The sequence below is a fragment of the Dipodomys spectabilis genome, unplaced genomic scaffold, assembly GCF_019054845.1.
Source record: "Dipodomys spectabilis isolate Male_0828 unplaced genomic scaffold, ASM1905484v1 ptg000069l, whole genome shotgun sequence".
NCBI lineage: Eukaryota > Metazoa > Chordata > Mammalia > Rodentia > Heteromyidae > Dipodomys > Dipodomys spectabilis.
The window spans coordinates 6,220,951-6,235,152 of NW_024870746.1; positions in this window are offsets into that span (position 1 = coordinate 6,220,951).

Sequence of the window (14,202 nt, forward strand, 5' to 3'; positions counted from 1 at the left end):
GGTTGAATAAATGGATCTGCTGATCTAACCTATAACAAAACCCTGTATTCTGGTGGTGCCTATATTACAGAAGAAGACCCAGTGAAGAGATCAAAGCTTTTGTGGGCCAGGGCTAGGAAGTTGGCTCAGTGGTAGAGCACTTGCGTTGCATGTCTGAGGCCCTGGGTTCGATTCCTCAGCACCCCATAAGCAAAAAGAAAAAAGCTAGAAGTGGCGCTGTGACTCAAGTGGTAGGGCACTAGCCTTGAGCTAAAGAGCTGAGGGACAGCGCTCAGGCCCAGAGTTCAGGCCCCATGACCAGACCAAAAACAAAACAAAGCTTTTGTGGGCCAGGTGCTGATAGCTCAGACCTATAATCCTAGCTACTCAGGAAACTAAGATATGAGGATCAAAGTTCATATCCAACCCCAGTCAGACAAATCTAGGGGCTCTTATTATCAGTTAACTAGTAAAAACCTGAGAGTGAAGCTGTGGTTCAAGTGGTAGGGTGCCACCCTTGATTTAAAAAGCTAAGCGAGGGCTGGGTGCTGGTGGCTCACGCCTGTAATCCTAGCTACTCAGGAGGCTGAGATCTGAGGATCTCGGTTCAAAGCCAGCCCGGGCAGGAGAGACCGTGAGACTCCTATCTCCAATAAACCACCAGAAAACCGGAAGTGGCGCTGTAGCTCAAGTGGTAGAGTGCTCGCCTTGAGCTGAAGAGCTGAGGGACAGCACCCAGGCCCAGAGTTCAAGCCCCACGACCGACAAAAAAAAAAAGCTAAGCGAGGGGCTGGGAAGGTGGCTCAGTGGTAGAGTGCTTGCCTTGCATGCATGAGGCCCTGGGTTCGATTCCCCAGCACCACATAAGCAAAAAGAAAAAAGCCAGAAGTGGCGCTGTGGCTCACGTGGTAGAGTGCTAGCCTTGAGCTGAAGAGCTGAGGGACAGCGCCCAGGCCCAGAGTTCAGGCCCCACTACCGGACCAAAAAAAACAAACAAAAAGCTAAGAGAACTCTAAGCCCTGAGTTCAAGCCCCAATGCCACCTAAAAATAAGGAAAAATTAGTACAGAGAATCCATTAAAAGATGTTTGTAGGGGCAGGAAGTGTGGTTGAAGTGCTCAAGTGATAGGGCACCTGCCTAGTGAACAGGAGGCTAAGAATTTAATCCCAAATACTATTAAAAAAAGAAGGGTTGGGCTGGGAAGGTGGCTCAGTGGTAGAGCACTTGCCTTGCATGCTCGAGGCCCTGGGTTCGATTCCTCAGCACCACATAAGCAAAAAGAAAAAAGCCGGAAGTGGCGCTGTGGCTCAAGTGGTAGAGCACTAGCCTTGAGCTGAAGAGCTGAGGGACAGCGCCCAGGCCCAGAGTTGAGGCCCCACGACCGGACCCAAAAAAAAAAAAAAAAAAAAAAAGAAGGTTTGGGCCAGGTGCCGGTGGCTCATGCATGTAATCCTAGCTACTCAGGAGGCTGAGATCTGAGGATTGCAGTTCAAAGCCAGCCCAGGCAGGATGTTCATGAGACTTTTTTTTTTTTCCACTTGTGAATTTTATTGTTCATAAGACTCTTAACTCCAATTAACCACCAGAAAACCAGAAGTAGCTCTGTGGCTCAAGTGATAGAGCACCCGCCTTGAGCTGAACAGCTGAGGGACAGCACCCAAGCCCAGAGTTCAAGCTCTGTGACCGACAAAAAAAAAGGGGATGACTTGGCTGGGAATGTGGCTTAGTGGTAGAGTGCTTGCCTAACATGCTTCAAGCATGCTCTGGGTTCAGTTCCTCAGTACCACATAAACAGAAAAGGCCAGAAGTAGTGCTGTGGCTCAAATGGTAGAAGCTCAGAGATAGTGTTCAGACCCTGAGTTCAAGCCTCAGGACTGGCAAAAAAAAAAAAATGAGTTCTGGTCGGGAGGCCTCCCTACCCTATCTCTCTCCCATTTGTGGGCAGAACTCTTTGCTCTGAGGGAGTGCTAGGCAGTTTCCCTACAATTCCCATAGAGGGCGCTATGAACTCGGGCCTTTCCTAGAGAGAACACCTTTGCAAGTTGCCCCTGAAGGGCTGGAGAAATTGATGCTGCTACATCTGTGGAAGCAATCCTTGAAGGACCTGAGACTGACCCAGTTAGGAGTGCTGAAACCTCCTCCTCTGTTTGGGAGTGGAGCTAGGTCAATGGAGAACAAAGCCTCCTAGAGAGGGTGGCAGTTCTAGGCTCCAATTTACCCAGCGAAGTTACTCTTAAGAGGGCCTGTGATCTGTGGGGCCCTCTGAGGGAGAAGAGAGGTTGTTCTAAAATGGGCCCTGGGCCAACAAGGTAGTGGTTGGTTCTAGGTCTTACTGTTAAACCTTGACTTTGTCCTAACTTTGAAGTGAGAACAGTGGGCAGAGGCCAGATCCCAGTCCAGGTAGGTACCAACAATCCTGGGATGGGTCCTCCTGAAGGTTCTAGCCCCTCAGTAGTGGATGCTGTTTGGGTCGTGCCAGAATCACTTCTGTGGCAGGAGAGGATCCAAATAGCAGGTACCAAGCCAGTGCCCAATGGTCAGGGCACCTACTGCCATCAGGGGCAGCATGTGGCCCAGAAGTAATGACCCCTTAGTTAGGGAATGGGTACATTTACAAGGCAGATTGGCGCCAACCACAGTTCTCCACCCAGCCTATCTCTGTGGTGCCTAGTTGCAGGCTCTGTACACCTGACCTGCCAATTAGCCCTGGCCAGGGGTATTACAGCCACCTAATCACCATCATTAAGTAAAGGGGGGAGGGGGGGAGGAGCGGGGAGGACATCATGGCTTCTAGAGACCTGAAGTTGAAAAGGGCAAAGACTAACCTCTTGGCCCTGGGCTCCTGAGGCCATGGGAGGCACCCTGGAGGCAGTAGACCTGAGGGAGAGATGGGCAGCCTGTCCCTGGAGGACAGAGGGAAGCCAGATGTTTCCTCCTGTTCCCTCACACGTGGCTGAGACACTTGGGACACCCGCAGCCAGCTCCGGAAACAGGAGTAAATAATACAAGGGGAAGGGCTGTGCACGAGCAGGAGGGCTTTGTGACTCCTGACCTAGGAATGAAAGGGGCAGAAAGTGATGCCACCTGCAGAAAGGCCAGTGGGAAGCTGAGACCGATAGCAAGCGGGATCCCTATCTCAGGTGGGGGTGCACTCCTCAAGATTGGCATTGGCATGAGGATGCCTGGCATTTAGAGCATGCCAGCTGGTCAGGGTGGGGACTGGGGGTGCCCAGGGCAGGCAGGGAGGGGGAGTCTGCGCCAGGCCTTGGCTCCAGCCCTTTCCGGCCCTTATTGTCCTTGGTGAGAACAGGACGCTGTCCTGTTCCCACTGCCTGGCCCCCCCAGTTCTGCTCCCCAGGGGCTTGGGAAGGATGTTGGGAAACAAGAGAGAGCCAGAGGCCCGTAGAGACAGAGATGCTGAGAGACTCAGAGACAGATACAAAGGGAGAAAGGTTTCATCAAAAATGCATTGAAGTTCATTGTGAAGCAAACTGGCCCAAGGCGCTGTGGGAACTCTGAAAGAATGGGAAGCCTGAGGCCCTGCCCTCTGGGGGACCTCCGGGCTGGCTAGTCTAGTGTTTGGCCTTCCCTGACTTAGGATCCCTAACTGGACTGCCTCCTAAGCAAACAATGGTAGGAACCTAACACAGACACAGTGGGGGCACTTAATTGCTTCCTTCAGGCATATTTCTTTGCCTCCCTCCCTTGCAAATTGGAAGATTGGAAGGAGGGAGTGGACCCTTATAGGGGCTAAGGGCCAGCTGGTCACGCAGAAGTTGTAATGGTAAATGCTATTTGGCTGAGTTCCTGCAGAGGCAGAGAGAGAAGCCCCTAGTTGGCCAGAGTCAGGCCCCCCCAACTCCCACCTATGGCAAGTGTAATAGGCCAGCCATTGCCAGAAGCAGAGTTTAGATCTTTCCCTTGGGCCCCAAGGGGCATCTATGTCCACAGACCTCTGCAGCAGTGCCCCCAGGCAAGATGGGAATCTTGCACCCTCAGATCTGCTCCCTGGGAGACACCTAAAAATGGAGAAAACCAGACATATCTTCACTTGACAATTTAACACAAAGTTAATACAATTGTCCACAGATCATTATAGGATTTATATAAATTTTCCATCCTAAGAACTGCAGATATTATTTTGCCATTTAAAGTCTATGGGGGAATTAAAAATGCATGAAGAAAAAAAAGTTTGTGGGAAAAAGCAATCAAGCTGGTTGCTGGTGGCTCATGCCTGTAATACTAGCTACTCAGGAGGCTGAGAACCATGGATCCAAGCCAACCTTTGAGTGAAATAGCTAAGGCACAGTGCCCAGCCCCTGAGTTTATGCCCCAGTACTAGCAGGGGAAAAACAAAGGTCAGGCTGGGATGTAGCTCAGTGGCAACACACTTGCCTAGCTAGTGCAATCCTAGGTTCTATCCACCATACCAAGAAAGAAAAGAAGAAAAAAAAGAGCGAAAAAGAAAGAAAAAAAAAAACAAACAAAAAAGGCTATTGTATACTGGGCACTAGTGGCTCCTGCCTGTAATCTTAGCTACTCAGGAGGCTGAGATCTGAGGATTGTGGTTCCAAGCCAGCATAGGCAGAAAAGCCCCCAAGAGACTCTTATGTCCAATTAACCACTCAAAAACCAAAAAAGGGGAGGTGTGGCTCAAAGTGGTAGAGTTCTAGACTTTTTTTTTTGGCGGGGGGGGGGGGGGGGGTCAGGCTGTGGGCCTGAACTCTGGGCCTGGGTGCTGTCCCTCAGCTCTTCAGCTCAAGGCTAGTGCTCCACCACTTGAGCCACAGTGCCACTTCCGGCTTTTTTCTTTTTGCTTATGTGGTGCTGGGGAATCGAACCCAGGGCCTCAGGCATGCAAGGCAAGTGCTCTACCACTGAGCCACCTTCCCAGCCCCAGAGCTCTAGCCTTGAACAAAAGAGCTCAAGGTCAGTGCCTATATCATGAATTCAAGCCCCACAAATGAAAAAAAAGTCTATGTTAAAAATAAGTAAATAACAAAGAACTCCCGCTCATCTGGTTGAACCACTACTAAATATCCCCATGCTGCTGATCACAAATATGGTATATAACATGTGAACACTGTTATATATTACAGACTGTGGTAGACAATTTGCTCCAGGGAAGTTAGAATGAACTTGTGACTTTGAAATTATGTAATCATTTAATCACAATCAAAAAAAAAAAAAAAGAACCTCGGGGAAGGGAGGGAGGGAGGGGATGGTAGGGGGAAAACAATGGAGGGGGTAATAATGTTCAAGAGGAAGTGTACTCATTACCTCACTCATGTAACTGTAACCCTCTGTATAGTAGCTTTACAATAAAAAAAAAAGTAAATAATTTAGATGGGCAAGTTAATGAGTGTACTAGATTAAGTATACTATTCTTTCTATTTTCTGTTGGTACTGGGGTACTGGGGTTGAATTCCAGGCTTCAGGCTTTACCTCGGCTTTGATCCTTCACAGCTGATTCTCTACCACTAGAGCCACAGCTCCACTTCCAGGTTTTTTGTTAGATAATAGATAAGAGTCTCTGGATATATTTGTTGAGGCTGGCTTAGAACCACATTCTTCAGATCTCAGCCTCTTGGGGTGGCTAGGATTATAGACATGAGCCATTAGTGTCTGGCTTCTATTTTTGTATATATTTGAAAATTCCATCATTAAGGTCAAATCAATTTCATGGTAAGCCCCTTTTCTCTCTTCTAGAGTTACAGTGTGACTAAAACCAAATTCCAAGATAACACCAGAAGTCTAAATTTGAGGCTCTGTGTGACAATAAAACCCGAGCCAAATGGCCCTCTTGACCTGTACTGAGTCCTTCTCTGAGACTCCTCTCACCCCAAGTAAGCTGGAAGAGTAGAGCAGGGGAAGTCTCCCCATCCACTTGAGCGGAAGCTGCTCTGCTAGGACGGGAAAGCAAGATTGCTGTCTATATGGCCCACATCCAGAAAGTAAAAAAACAACAAAAAACACTCAACAACCTCTGCCACCTTTTTCTCTATGTCAAAGTTGCTCTGAGGGCTGACCTGCAGCTATTTCAAGAGATTTCTGAGAAGGGATTTATGTGTGGCTCTGTGTGTGAGGGTATGAGGAATGACACCTCAGAAGACCCCCCCCTCCTGCCTAATCTTAGCCTCTGTCCTCTCTGCAGCCTCTGTGCCCCAGGCCCAGTTATAACAGAGTTTAGATTTCAAGGCAGCACATGGGATGATAGGAAAGAATTGCTCCTTAAAACCTGACAGCCCTGGGCTGGGAAGGTGGCTCAGTGGTAGAGCGCTTGCCTTGCATGCTCGAGGCCCTGGGTTCGATTCCTCAGCACCACACAAGCAAAAAGAAAAAGTGGCGCTGTGGCTCAAGTGGTAGAGCGCTAGTCTTGAGCTGAAGAGCTGAGGGACAGTGCCCAACCCAGAGTTCAGGCTGCATGACCGGACCAAAAAAAAAAAAAAAAAAAATCAGACAGCCCTGAGTTCTAGTTTTGGCTCTGATGCTTAGCATGTGACTGACTGGGACAAGTTGGGTGACCTCCCCACACCTTAAACTTCTTGATTGTAAAATGAAGCTAAGAATACCTCCATTAGGTTAAAGATTAGGATTTCAGTTACATAATGGAGGAGAGCCTAGTATGATACTTGCCTAAAAGGCATTTGATAAATGGGATAAATGATCCAATTTTCTATGCAATGGTAGATTGTGTGTGTGTGTGTGTGTGTGTGTGTGTGTGTGTGTTTGTATGCTTGTTCTTGTATTCGTACTCAGGGTCTGGGCACTGTCCCTGAGCTTTTTAAGCTCATAGCTAGCTAGTGCTTTTCCGCTTGAGCCACAGCTCCATTCCTGGCTGTTGTGTGTGTGATTAGTTGGAGATTATAATCTCACATTTCTGTGTAGGTTGGCTTTGACCCTTGGTCCTCAGATCTTTGCCTCCTGTATAGCTAGGATTATAGACTCGAGCCACTGGTGTCCTGCTTCCTCTTCTTCCTCCTCTTCCTCTTCTTTCCAATATGGTGCTGGAGAATCAAATCTAGAGCTAATTTGTGTGTGTGTGTGTGTGTGCCCATCCTGGGGCCTAGAATCTGGGTCTAGGCACTGTTCCTGAGCTTTTTTGCTTAAGTACTCTACTACCTGAGCCACAGCTCCACTTCCAGCTTTTTTTGGGGGGAGGGGAAGGGCGCTGGTTAATTGGAGATGAGTTCCCTATTTTTGCCCCAGCCGACTTCGAATCTTGACCCTCAGATTTTAACCTCCTAAGTAGCTAGGTGCCCAGCTTATAGAGTTAATATTTATTTATTTTATTTAAAATTTTGTCAGTTGTGGGGCTTGAACTTTGGGTGGGCCTGGTTGCTGTTCCTGAGCTGTTTAGCTTAAGGTAAGCACTCTAGCACTTGAGCCACAGTGCCACTTCTGGTTTTCTGGTGGTTAATTGGAGATAGAGTCTCATGGACTTTCCTGCCTGGGCTGCCTTTGAACCGCAATCCACAGATCTTAGCCTCCTGTGTCTCTAGGATTACAGGGGTGAGCCACTGGCACTGACGTTAATTTTTGTTGTTGGTTTTGTTTTTTATGGGGTCCGGTCGTGGGGCCTGAACTCTGGGCCTGGGTGCTGTCCCTCAGCTCTTCAGCTCAAGGCTAGCACTCTATCACTTGAGCCACAGCGCCACTTCCAGGTTTTTCTGCTTATGTGGTGCTGAGGAATCAAATCCAGGACATCATGCATGCAAGGCAAGCACTCTACCACTGAGCTACCTTCCCATCCTCAAAAGGAGAGATATCTTGCAGACTATTCAAGCTGGCTTCAAACTGCTATCTTCTAGGTCTCTCAGCCTCCTGAATACTTAGTGTTACAAGTATAAGCAAGATTTTTAAAAAGAAGCCAGGCGCTGGTGGCTCACGCCTGTAATCCTAGCTACTCAGGAGGCTGAGATCTGAGGATCGTGGTTCAAAGCAAGCCCGGGCAGGAGAGACCCCGGGCAGGAGAGACCGTGAGACTCCTATCTCCAATAAACCACCAGAAGTGGCGCTGTAGCTCAAGTGGTAAGAGTGCTCGCCTTGAGCTGAAGAGCTGAAGGACAACGCCCAGGCCCAGAGTTTAGGCCCCACAGCTGACCAAAAAAAAAAAAAAGATTTTTAAAAAGATAAATAAGGGCTGGGAAGGTGGCTCAGTGGTAGAGTACTTGCCTTGCATGCCTGAGGCCCTAGGTTTGATTCCTCAGCACCACATAAGCAAAAAGAAAAAAGCCAGAAGTGGCGCTGTGGCTCAAGTGGTAGAGCACTAGCCTTGAGCTGAAGAGCTGAGGGACAGCGCCCAGGCCCAGAGTTCAGGCCCCACAACCAGACCCCCCCCCTAAAAAAATTAAAAAGATAAATAAATAGCTGGGCTCTGGTAGCTCATGCCTGTAATGCTAGCTACTCAGGAGGCTGAGATCTGAGGATCGTGGTTCAAAGCCATCCTGGGCAGGAAAGACTGTGAGACTCCTATCTCCATTAAACCACCAGAAAACCGGAAGTGGTGTTGTAGCTCAAGTAGTAGAGCGCTGGCCTTGAGCTGAAGAGCTGAGGGACAGCGCTCAGACCCAGAGTTCAAGCCCCACGACTGACAAAATAAACAAACAAACAAATAAATAAATAGTGCAGATGGCCCATGCCTGTATTTCTAATCTATTCAAGAGGATGAGAGCTGAGGATCATGGTTCAGAGCTAGCCTCGGCAGCAAAGTCCAATTAATCACTAAAAAAGCTGAAATTCTATCACTTGAGCTGTGGTAGAATGCTAGCCTTGAGGTAAAAGAAGCTCAAGGTTAATGCCCAGGCTGTGAGTTCAAGCCCCAGGTCTGGCATACACACACAAATGAATAATAAACAAATTTTAGAGACAGGGCTAGCTAGGATTACAGGTATACACCAACTTTAAAAAAATCATTCATTCAGGGGCTGGGAATGTGGCTTACTGGCAGAGTGCTTGCCTAGCATGCTTGAAGCCCTGGGTTTAATTCTTCAGTACTATATAAATAGAAAAGGCCAGAAGCAGTGCTGTGGCTCAAATGGTAGAATGCTAGCCTTGAGCACAAAGAAGCTCAAAGACAGTGTTCAGGCCCTGAGTTCAAGCCCCATGACTAAAAAAAAAAAAATCAATCAGTATATATATATTTATTTATTTATTTTAGAGACAAGGTCTCACTGTGTTGCCCAGTCTATCTGTTTGGAACTCTTGGATTCATGGAACAATTCTGCTTCAGCTTTCTGAGTAGCTAGGACTGACTATACAAGTTCACCTCACTGTGCCCAGATAATAAATGTTATTGAAAGAGTTCCATTAGCAGCACGGCGGTTACATATATTCAGCTCTTTGTTGAAACTAAGAATCGAATCTGTGTCATCTGTAAGCTGCTGAATTCCTAAAATGAGCCAGTCAAACGCTTCTCCGGCAGCCCAGGTCTGAGTTCAGACCTCTTGTCCCTCGGGCTGTTGTCTTTCCCCATCTCTGTCTGCTGTAGGTTATCTATTCTGGAAACCCTGACTCACCCAGCTGCCTCCAATCAGTAGCTCATCTCCGCTCTACCATTTCCCTTGAAGCCCGTCTGTAATTTTCTAAGGATGAGTTTTTGCTAATTATATGTATGTCTCACCTGATGCCCCTAGGACACTGTAGGTACCTTGAGGGCAGGCATGGACTCTTTACAACTTGACTACCTGGAAAACTTGCCAAGGACCAAATAATCACCTGTGGGCACCTAAAAGTCCTCCCACTTGACATGGTAGCACGCTTACATGAGAGTCATAGGGTGAGACCCCTGACCCAAAGGACCAACCTCTCACCCTTAACTCAAATACTTGTCTTTTTTGTTAGGTATGCTAAAAGAAAATGTGGACATACTTTTCCAGCCTTCTCCTGAGTTCAGCTCAAGGATCATGTCCTCTAAGCAGCCTTCCTTAGTCTTGATCCTGTCTTGGGGTAGGGGGAGATGATGATTGGTTACCACCTTTCTCCTCTGTGCTCACAAGTGTCTTCTATGGATGGCCACAAATCATGTTGGATTGCAGGCAGTTCTGTTTCTTTGCCCACTATCATCATATCTCCAGACCAAGCTATAAATGTCAGATGAGGGAGGGAAGGATTAGTCAGCATTTGATGGGCTTTAGAGAAACTGGGAGAAATGGGTCCAGCTTTCCTAGCTCTAAGAAATATAACTATTCTTGAGGGTTCAGTCTGCCTATATAGGGTCTTTGACCTTGGAAAGCTTTGGGCAGTGTCTACCAGATTTTATTTATTTTTATTTAATTTAATTTATTTATTTTTGTTGTTGGTCATGGGGCTTGAACTTTGGGCCTGGGCACTGTCCCTGAGCTTTTCAGCTCAAGGTGAACGCTCTACCATTTGAGCTAGAGCACCATTTCCAGTTTTCTGGTAGTTAAATCGGAGATAGGAGTCTCACAGACTCATCTGCACAGGCTGGCTGTGAACCATGATCCTCAGATCTCAGCCTCCTGAGTAGCTAGGATTACAGGCTTGAGCCACTGGCACCCAGCTCTAGCAGATTGGTCCAACTCTTTGATCTTTTTGAAGTTTATCCATCTTCTGCTACAAGGCAGGGTAAAGTATGCATGATTACAGCCTAGTCTGAGAAGCAATGCAATTTGGGGATTAAAAACTGGGCTTTTAGAAGCTACTGGGGGATACAGAGGCAGGTGAATTCAGCTAAGGAAGCAAAAATTCTTTCTCAAACAACCAAAAATAAAATAAAAAAGGTTTGGGAGTGTGGCACAAGTGTGAGAATACCTGCACTGATTTCAAACCCAGTAACTGCCCCTCCCCCCAAAAAAAAAAGAAAAAAAGAGGGCTGGAGGCAAGGTTCAAGTAGTTTGAGTACTAGCCAAGCAAGATCAAGGTACTGACTTGAATTCCTAGCACCCATAAACAAACAAACAAAGAAACATTGACCTTTTAGAGCCCAGTTGCCCGGTTAACTTAGCTATATAACCTTGAACAAATAACCTTTCTGGACTTCACTTTTCTCAGCTGTATAATAGCAACAGTAACTGGTCTTCTCCCACGTTGCCCTCCAGAATTAAGCAAGACATTGTTCTTTGGACAATGTGTAGCATTTGGGAAGCATGCAGTGGGCGTGTTCATGGACTCCTGTTGTTATGAAAAGCTGTCATTAGGTTTATGTCAGGGCTGACCTCACACATTAGCCCTTGCACTGCCTTCCTGTCCCCTTGCTATCATCATTCAATGCTTCACAAACCAACTGATATAAGTTCCTTCTGCAGATGACTAAGTACATGTGTGTTGACATTTTCTGCTTTGGTTAGTTTTAGTTTCAGAGGGAGGCAAATTCCAAATCTGAGTGAGAGCCCTTCTTTTCCTTCCTTCCTTCCTTCCTTCTTTCCTCCTTTCCTCCCTCCCTTCTTCCTCCCCTCTCTCTTTCTATCCTGGGGCTTGAACTCTGGGCCTGGGCACTGTCCCTGGGCTCCCTTTGCTCAAGGCTAATGCTGTAACACTTGAGCCATAACACCACTTCCAGCTTCTTCTGTGATTAACTGACAAGAGTCAGTTTGGCTCCTGTCTGGATTGGCTTTGAACTGCAGTCCTCAGATTTCAGCCTCCTGAATGGCTAGGATTATGAGCCACCTGGGCCTGGCCAGATTTTTTTTTTTGGGGGGGGTCGGTCGTGGGGCTTGAACTCTGGGCCTGGGCGCTGTCCCTCAGCTCTTCAGCTCAAGGCGAGCGCTCTACCACTTGAGCTACAGTGCCACTTCCGGTTTCCTGGTGGTTTATTGGAGATAGGAGTCTCACGGTCTCTCCTGCCAGGGCTGGCTTTGAACTGCGATCCTCAGATCTCAGCCTCCTGAGTAGCTAGGATTACAGGCGTGAGCCACCAGCGCCTGGCTTTTTTTTTTTTTTTTTTTAAGGACATACTCCTAGAGACCTTCTCTAGCTGCTTTTCTGCTTTTTTTTTTTGGGGGGGGGGGGTCCAGGCATGGGGCCTGAACTCTGGGCTTGGGCGCTGTCCCTCAGCTCTTCAGCTCAAGGCTAATGCTCTACCACTTGAGTCACAGTGCTACTTCCAGCTTTTTTCTTTTTGCTTATGTGGTGCTGAGGAATCAAACCTAGGGCCTCATTCATGCAAGGCAAGCGCTCTACCACTGAGCCACCTTCCCAGCCCCTGCCTTTTTTTTTCAGAAGAGGTCACATGGACCAAATCTCCCCCTCTCTATATATCTATATATCTTTATACATATATCTATATCTATACTCATCTATCTATCTGTATAGATAGATATAATATATCTCTATCTATCTATCTATCTATCTATCTATCTATCTATCTATCTAATTTTTTTTTTGTCGGTTGTGGGGCTTGAACTCTGGGCTTGGGCTCTGCCCCTCAACTCTTCATCTCAAGGCTAGTGCTCTACCATTAGAGTCACAGCACCACTTCTGGTTTTTGTTTTTGTTTTCTGTTTATGTTTTGGTTTCTTCGAACCCAAGATCTTGTACATGTGAGGCAAGCACTCTACCACTGAGCCACCTTCCCAGCACTTTTTTTTTAAAAATAGGAAAACCAATGTTTTATTAGGATGTTGGTACAAGAGAGACATGGCAAGCAGCCAGGCATAAGAACATTTTTTTTTTGTCAGAGACTGGGACTTGAACTCAGCGCCCGATGCTTTTGCCCATTGGCTAACACTACTAACTGAGCCATGTCTCCAACCCCAAGGGTTTTTTTTTTGTTGATCATGGGTCTTGAACTCGGGGCCTGGGTACTATCCCTAAGCTCTTCAGGCTATACTCTACCACTTTGAGCCACAGTGCTACTTCCAGTTTTCTGGTGGTTAATTGGAGATACAAGTCTCATAGCCTTTCCTTCCTGGGCTGTCTCTGAACTGGGATCATCAGATTTCAGTCTCTTGAGTAGCTAGTATTATAGGCATGAGCCACTGGTGCCTGCTATATGTATATTTGTTGGTCATAGAGCCTGAACTCTGGGCCTGGGTGCTGTTCCTCAGATCTTCAGCTCAAGGTGAGTGCACTACCATTTGAGCCACAGCACCACTTCTGATTTTCTGAGTGGAGATTAGAGTCTCACAGACTTTCCTGACTGGGCTGCCTTTGAACCACGATCCTCAGATCTCAGCCTCCTAAGTAGCTAGGATTACAAGCATGAGCCACTGGGGACCTGCTTTGTTGTTTTTGTTTTTAAAATACTGTATGAAGTTATTTTTTTCTTTCATTTTTTTCCCCTTTGGTCTATATTCTGTTGTCATTGTATTTTATTTGGGTACCCTGTGCCTTGTGTATACACTTATCTGATTTGGGGAAGGGAAGGGAAGAAAATTATAAGACAAAGGACAAAGGGTGAACCAATGTAACAGCAAGCCTCACAAGACAATATGTTGGAAATGAACCTTACAAGTGTGTGTGTGTGGGGGGGAGTTGGAGGAGAGGGAAAGTGGGAGAAAAATCAGGGAAGGAGTAACAATGTTGTACAAGAAAAGTACTCATTACCTTATGTATGTAACTGTAACTCCTCTGTACATCACCTTGGCAATACAATTAAATTAAAAAAATAGAAAATTAAAAATTTTAAAAAAGGAAATAAGAACAAAGAGTTTTGTTTGTTTTTGTTTCTGCTCTTGGTGAAGATGGAGTTGTCTATTTTTGTCTTTTGGTGTTTTTAATTTGTTTTAGTTTTCTTGTATGCTTGCTTATTTGTCTATGGGGGCAGTAAGGGCAAGCACAGAAATGGAGGGATAAAGGGTGAACAAATGCAGCAATGGCACTCACTAGACACTATGTTGAAAATGAGCTACACAACTTACGGGTACAGGAGTGAAAAACTGAGAGCGAATGAAGGGATGACATTGCCCCAAAAGAAATGTAGTTACTACGTGACTTATGAAACGGTAACCCATTTGTATGTCACCTTATAATAACAATAATTTTTAAAGCCTCTGTAGAAATAGAAAATAACCCCACATTATCTTATTGGGAATCTCTCCCCTTTCTATTATTAAATTGTACTATTTTCTTTTCTACCAAATTATAAATTTTTGAAATAATATATATTCTTTGGCTTTTTCCTAATGATGTAACGCTTCTGAGTAACTAACTAACCATTGAACAAAATGAATACCAGGAAGTTACAATGTGTTTTTTAGGGGAAGTATGAGAAGATACAATCATTAAATTAATGTAAATTACGTAAAAGTTGAACCAAGTTAA